Source organism: Notothenia rossii (genome assembly GCF_949606895.1).
Source record: "Notothenia rossii genome assembly, chromosome: 11".
Classification (NCBI taxonomy): Eukaryota; Metazoa; Chordata; class Actinopteri; order Perciformes; family Nototheniidae; genus Notothenia; species Notothenia rossii.
In genome coordinates, this window is record NC_136910.1 from 21539492 (window position 1) to 21547062 (window position 7571).

Below are 7571 nucleotides of genomic sequence, written 5' to 3' on the forward strand. Positions count from 1 at the left end.
GAAGACTGTCATGCGGTCCGACAAAGCCTCCGGTAGTGAGACCCCGGTGAAGACTGTCATGCGGTCCCCAGAAGCCTCCGGTAGTGAGACCCCGGTGAAGACTGTCATGCGGTCCCCAGAAGCCTCCGGAAGCAAGACCCCGGTGAAGACTGTCATGCGGTCCCCAGAAGCCTCTGGAAGCAAGACCCCGGTGAAGACTGTCATGCGGTCCCCAGAAGCCTCCGGAAGCAAGACCCCGACTGTCATGTGGTCCCCAGAAGCCTCCGGAAGCAAGACCCCAGTGAAGACTGTCATGCGGTCCCCAGAAGCCTCCGGAAGAAAGACCCCGGTGAAGACTGTCATGTGGTCCCCAGAAGCCTCCGGTAGTGAGATCCCGGTGAAGACTGTCATGCGGTCCATAGAAGCCTCTGCGAGTGAGACCCCTCTCAAGTCTGTGATGCGGTCCCCAGAAGCCTCCGGAAGCAAGACCCCGGTGAAGACTGTCATGCGGTCTGTAGAAGCCTCCTGTAGTGAGACCCCTGTATGCCAGAAGACCCGTGCGTCTGTCTCCAATAAGCTGAAAGCTAATCTGGCTAAGGACTGGCCCTCTCCCCAAAATCAATGGTCCACTGGGAAGGGACGGGGGAATACCATGCGTGAAATCACGTTGCCTAAAAGCATGGAGACGTACATTCAGACATACAGAGGTCATTGTGAGGGTCTCGCACCGACAGTAAAACGGAAAGAGAATTGTATGTCCAATGTCAGCCGGATAAAGAACTTCCTAGTATTCATGGCCCATGGTGTTGACCGGCTGTCAGACTGGCTGTTTCTAAAAGACACAAAGAGGGTCCGTGGCTGGAGCGAGTATATTTCAGAGTCGGGCCGGACAGTCACAACATCGCTGTTGTTCCTGAAGACTGTGAACCATTTCCTCAGGAACATGTCTGCATCAAAGCTCCGGGGGTGCAGGCTCACCCAGTCTGATATGACCCACATCATCAGAGAGTTGAAAGCCAACATTAACGATTTGAAAAAGTCTGTCACTCTCCACCAGTTTAAGGTGAAGAGGGACAAGCTGGATCGTCTGCCGAGCCAGGCGGAGCTTCTCGCCGCCATGGCGGCCGCTGAGAAACGCATCCCTGATCTCCTTGACCTGATGGCTAGCAATCCGACCTCAATCACCCAGTCCCTGCTATATGGCTATCTAACCCTCCATTGGAGCCTCCTCTATGGCCACCGTCCGGGTGTGTACGCAAACATGACCAACACGGAGGTCTTTGAGGCGGACAGAAGGGGCACTGCTGAGGGCTACATCATCCACGTGCAGGATCACAAGACTGCCAAGACATTTGGTGAAGCACAGCTGGTGCTTACAATAAAGGAGTTTAGCTGGGTCATGCGGTGGATGGGGATAAAAGAGGGCTTGTCGGGTCCTCAGAGTGAATTCTTCCTTTTCACATCTGGGAAGCAGGCTTCCAAGAACCTGAACGCTCACTTGAAGAGGGCTTGGGCTGATGCTGGGCTAGAAACAGCCGTCACCTTCACCATCTTGCGCACTGCCCTCGCTGACAATATCAAGCATCACCAAGATCCAGAAAGCAGGTCGATTCTCGCTAGGTTTATGTGCCACGACGTAAGCACTGCAGACCGGTTCTACGCGAATACGCCTGGAATAAAGGAGGCATTGAAGATCCGCTCCATGTTCAGGGCGGCGGCAGCAGCTGCAGCAGCATCATCATCAGAAGGAGTTCTACCACCGTCAGCTACCTCCGAAGAGGACTCAGGGGCGGAGAGCAGCGATACCTCTTCTTCAGGACCGATTGATACTCCTGATGAGGGGAAAGGGGCCGTGGACTCAATCTTTTTTCCCCGGTGCACTGTACAAGTTAGACGGCTAATATGGCCCCCAGGCCCCTGTTAATCATGTTGTAATCATGTTGTTATTATGTTTATTTTGTATACTGTTTTTGTAAAAACGGTGTGATAATTAAATAAATAAAAAAACATTAGTATAACCTTGAAGGTTCCAAGGGGCAAATACAGTGCCAGGTATCAGACTATTTAAACAATGTGTACCAATGATTAAGACACCTTCCCTGGCTTGTAAAATGCGGTGATGCGCCCTGGACGTATCAGACTATTTTAAACAACTTTTCCCTGCCTTTCAAACACGTATCCCTGGGTGTTTTAGCCTGTCATTTTGCAGGATATCATTTAACATTGACCCTCTCCTGAAAATGGACATATTCTGTGCATTTCCGGGAGAGGTTACATGTTAAATTATATCCTGCAAAATGACAGGCTAAAACGCTCTTCCATACGTTTAAAAACACTTTTCCGACTATTTTAAACAACTTTTCCCCGCCTTTCAAACACTTGTTCCTGGGTTATAGCCTGTCATTTTGCAGGATATCATTTAACATGGAATCTCTCCTGGAAATGGACATATTCTGTGCATTTCCAGGAGAGGTTACATGTTAAATGATATCCTGCAAAATGACAGGCTACAACTCTCTTCCAGACGTTTAAAAACACTTTCCCCGACCATTTAAACATTATTTCTGGCTTGTAAAGTGCGGTGATGAGCCCTGACAGTATCAGACTATTTAAAGGGTTACCAGGAGCATGAGAATATCCTCCAAAGAAGGGGTGGTAGTGTCATGAATAAGGCCGAATATGGATGCCGATGTGCGGACGGTAAAGCACCGCAAAATCCACCCCCTTTAGGGTAACCAGGGGCATGAAGTTCTGTAGGGTGTGAACATCTGGGTTTAGTCCGTGAGGGAGTGCTTAAGTCCGGGGGCCCGGGGTCTCACGGTGCACGAGGTTATGGAAGTACCACTGTTGCCGGAGGTCCTCAGTCCGTCCTTTGGGACTCTGTCAGGGGCTACAGAGAGGTGGTTTTCCCGGTCCCTCTCCTGGAGGTATGAAATAACCTGAGCTCCATGTGAGGGAGAGAGGCTGGAGGTCATTAGGCCGTCCTTTGGGGCTCTGTGAGGTGCCCAAGAGAGGTGCTTTTCCCAGTCAATTTTAATGGAAGTCTGACATGAGCAGAGTGTGCATGTGAGGGAGCCGTGCTGGAGCTGCTTAGTCCGTCCTTTGGGGCTCTGTGAGGTGCTTTTCCCGGTCTATTTTAATGGAAGTCTGACATGAGCAGAGTGTGCATGTGAGGGAGCCGTGCTGGAGCTGCTTAGTCCGTCCTTTGGGGCTCTGTGAGGGGCTAAAAAGAGGTGTTTTTCCCGGTCTATTTTAATGTAAGTCTGACATGAGCAGAGTGTGCATGTGAGGGAGCCGTGCTGGAGCTGCTTAGTCCGTCCTTTGGGGCTCTGTGAGGTGCTTTTCCCGGTCTATTTTAATGGAAGTCTGACATGAGCAGAGTGTGCATGTGAGGGAGCCGTGCTGGAGCTGCTTAGTCCGTCCTTTGGGGCTCTGTGAGGGGCTAAATAGAGGTGTTTTTCCCGGTCTATTTTAATGTAAGTCTGACATGAGCAGAGTGTGCATGTGAGGGAGCCGTGCTGGAGCTGCTTAGTCCGTCCTTTGGGGCTCTGTGAGGGGCTAAATAGAGGTGTTTTCCCCGGTCTATTTTAATGTAAGTCTGACATGAGCAGAGTGTGCATGCTTTGAAACTAATCCACCCACGCTTAGCATGCTATTTTAGGGTATAAATCGTACCTTGTCACCATGCACTGTGCTCCCTGGGACGACGCGCCCTCCTGTGGGGACACATGAGAACTGCACTCAAATCACTTTGTGCTTTTTAAACAGTTTAACATATTTTTTTCCACATTTAAAAACCGCTTTCTGCCCTGGAAATCATTTCTAATCATTATTACCGTTATGGAAGGGCTGCAGGAACACTTTCCCCGCCTTGCAAACATTTATTCCTGGTTAAAATAATCAATTTGTTCCGCCTGCTTTCCGTCAGCACCTCTGCGGCTGTCGGATTAACACAGATGAATGCACTTTTAACACTCACGCAGCCAGAATTCCTGCTCTTTTCCTGGGTTATAAAGTGAGGTGACGCAGCCTGTCCTCTGAGTCTCCCCGCCTCTCAGAGACTTATTTCTGGGTAAAAAAAGCCATGTGCTCCGCCCCCTGGATCTCTGCATGTGTGTGTGCCTGTGAGTCTCTGGCTACTGTCCACATGCCCTTATTATGAGGCACTATTTTCGGATACATTTTCTCATTTAAACCACTTTTCATGTTTTTATTATGTATATTGTTATATTATTATTATTATTATTATTATTGTATATATGTATACTGTGTATACTGTTTTTGTAAAAATCATGTGATTATTAAATAAATAATAAAACATGAATATAACCTTGAAGGTTCCCAGGGGCAAATACAGTGCCAGGTGTCAGACTATTTAAAATATGTTTACCCAGGATTCAGACACCTTCCCTGGCTTGTAAAATGCGGTGATGCGCCCTGGAGGTATCAGACTATTTTAAACAACTTTTCCCCGCCTTTCAAACACTTGTTCCTGGGTTATAGCCTGTCATTTTGCAGGATATAATTTAACATGGAATCTCTCCTGGAAATGGACATATTCTGTGCATTTCCAGGAGAGGTTACATGTTAAATTATATCCTGCAAAATGACAGGCTACAACTCTCTTCCATACGTTTAAAAACACTTTTCCGACTATTTTAAACAACTTTTCCCCGCCTTTCAAACACTTGTTCCTGGGTTATAGCCTGTCATTTTGCAGGATATAATTTAACATGGAATCTCTCCTGGAAATGGACATATTCTGTGCATTTCCAGGAGAGGTTACATGTTAAATTATATCCTGCAAAATGACAGGCTACAACTCTCTTCCAGACGTTTAAAAACACTTTTCCCGACCATTTAAACATTATTTCTGGCTTGTAAAGTGCGGTGATGAGCCCTGACAGTATCAGACTATTGAAAGGGTTACCAGGAGCATGAGAATATCCTCCACAGAAGGGGTGGTGGTGCCGTGAATAAGGCCGAATATGGATGCCGATGTGCGGACGGTAAAGCACCGCAAAATCCACCCCCTTTAGGGTAACCAGGGGCATGAAGTTCTGTAGGGTGTGAACATCTGGGTTTAGTCCGTGGGGGAGTGCTTAAGTCCGGGAGTCCGGGGACTCACGGTGTGCAAGGTTATGGAGGTGCCCATGTCAGGGACACATGCTGGAGGTCTGTGGTCTGTCCTTTGGGGGTCTTGGAGGGGCCACAGAGAGGAGATTTCCCCGGTCTCTGTCCTGGATGAGAGAAATAACGACAGTCTCCATTTCAGGGACACATGCTGGAGGTCTCTCTCCCGAGAGTGGACGTCCATTGCCTGTAAATAGGTCTAACATTAGGTCTGTCACTTTGGCTAACCGCACCACTGTCGGTCGTCTTCCGAGAGTGGATGTCCATTGTCTGTAAATAGGGCTAACATTAGGTCTGTCACTTTGGCTAACCACACCACTGTCTGTCGTCTCCCGCGAGTGGACATCCATTGCCCCTAAATAGGGTAAGGACTCATTCCCTACTTGGAGTGGAAAGTCCATCGGTTTCCTGCTGAGAACCATGGCCTCAGATTTGGAGGTGCTGATCCTCATCCCAGCCGCTTCAAACTCGGTTGCGAACCGATCCAGTGAGTGCTGAAGGTCGCAGACCGATGAAGCCATCAGAACCACATCATCTGCAAAAAGCAGTTGTGCAATCCTTAGTCCACCGAACTGCAGACCCCCTCCCCCACGACTACGCCTTGAAATCCGATCCATGTATATTACAAACAGGATTTTCAAATGTGTGCTCTCAAATGATATTTATAAATGACTATTATCATTATTATAAGCAAGACAATAAATGGCAAAGATATGTAGAAAATAAACGTATTTAAGATATGTTCATAAGAAACGTAGCGTTGGAGAAAATATGTTTCTAGAAGATCTGTAGAAAATAAACATATTTGAGATACGTTCATAACGAATGTAACGTGGGAGAAAATACTTTTCTCGCTAAACGTAATTGAGAATGCAGTTTAGTTCTGTGGGAATGTAATTTTTAGGAGACAGGGTTGCCATAATACATGCTGACGAAAAATACAAATTATTATGAATACAAATAAAATAAAATAAGCCTCCCGTGAGTTACTACAAGCTATAAAGTAGATTTAAAAAACGTTTTATAGAATAAAAGCTCACTGCTGGACGTTGTAGAAATGCGTGTGTGCACCACGAGAAAGGAGCCTCATTCACTTTAGATTGGGGTTGTTTGCGTGGTGCAGACACGTAAATGTAGCAAAGTTCGTGACTCCACCACGCAATGCGGTGTTAAGGAGTCGTGGTGGAGTCACGCATTCTGGTGAGATCAGGTTGGACAGGAGGGAACTGGGGTTACGTACTGTAACCCAGTTTCTATGAGTATAGGCGCAGCCCTCTAAGGCTACCGCTATTGGGTAATCCCCACTGCAAGTTTGCAGCACTGACAGACTTAATCCACGCCCACCTATGACGTGGGCCCCACCTCCGGGCTCACTTCCGTATAAATAGGAAGTAGACCCTACAATCCACTCCCACACAACCGCTTTTCTTCAGCTATTCGCGGAGCCAGTGGGGCCCGAACCTTAGAGGGCTGCGCCTATACTCATAGAAACTGGGTTACAGATGGAGCGATTCATTTCGGACAGTTTGAAACGCGAGGGCCGTGATTGGTACGTGATCTGCCCTCGCTCAAGAGAAACCTCCAGCTTGACTTGAGACCGCCCCCGTGATAGATAAATGTATTTATAATGAAGCCAGCTGCAATGGATCATTGATCCACCAGGAGGTGCAGTGGGGTTCCACACTGGAGCTCATGTGAAATAAAGTCAGATACAGTACGCTGGATGTACAGCGGAACTTTGTTAAGATCCATATGTCACGGATATCATACTCTGTGCTAAATAAGAGACATGTAATCATTTACAAAACATCAACATGTTGTTATTTAACAAAATAATTTTGTTATTCGAAAAAAACGAACGGGAGGAAATGCAGCCCGGCTCTCGATTTTTAATCCTAATTTAATCATCATCTTCACCACGATCATTTATGTTTATGTTCGCCGAATTGACATGAAATCACTGACACATATGAATATACTGTATTCAACTTCATTAAAACGTTATTAACGTGCCTAAACTCAGTAATTCACCAAAAATATGTATATTTTAATGGAGTTTCGTCGGTCGATCAGGATCCCAAAGTGTAGCGGAGGGATCCTCATCTGGATGAAGGGTGTTATTTTCCCCATAAAGAACAAGTCGCTGCAAATTATCCCGCTTATTACATGGCCACATTCTCAACAAAGTAACGACATGACTCCCAATATAAATGGAAATGCTTTTATGGATTTAGAAAATGTTTTTATTGATTTAAAAAATAGTTGTATGTATTGATTTAAATTGACATGCATCCGCTAAGAAAAATAGTCCATTGTTACAGTTTTTTAAACAGTCTGAATGAAACGGCAGCTCTCAGCTGTGTATTTACACAACTAATGGCCCATCAACCACAGCTCTCTCCCCCCCTCCCCCCCTGATCTTTCTTCTCCAGCAGCTAAATTAACATTTGGTTACTCTG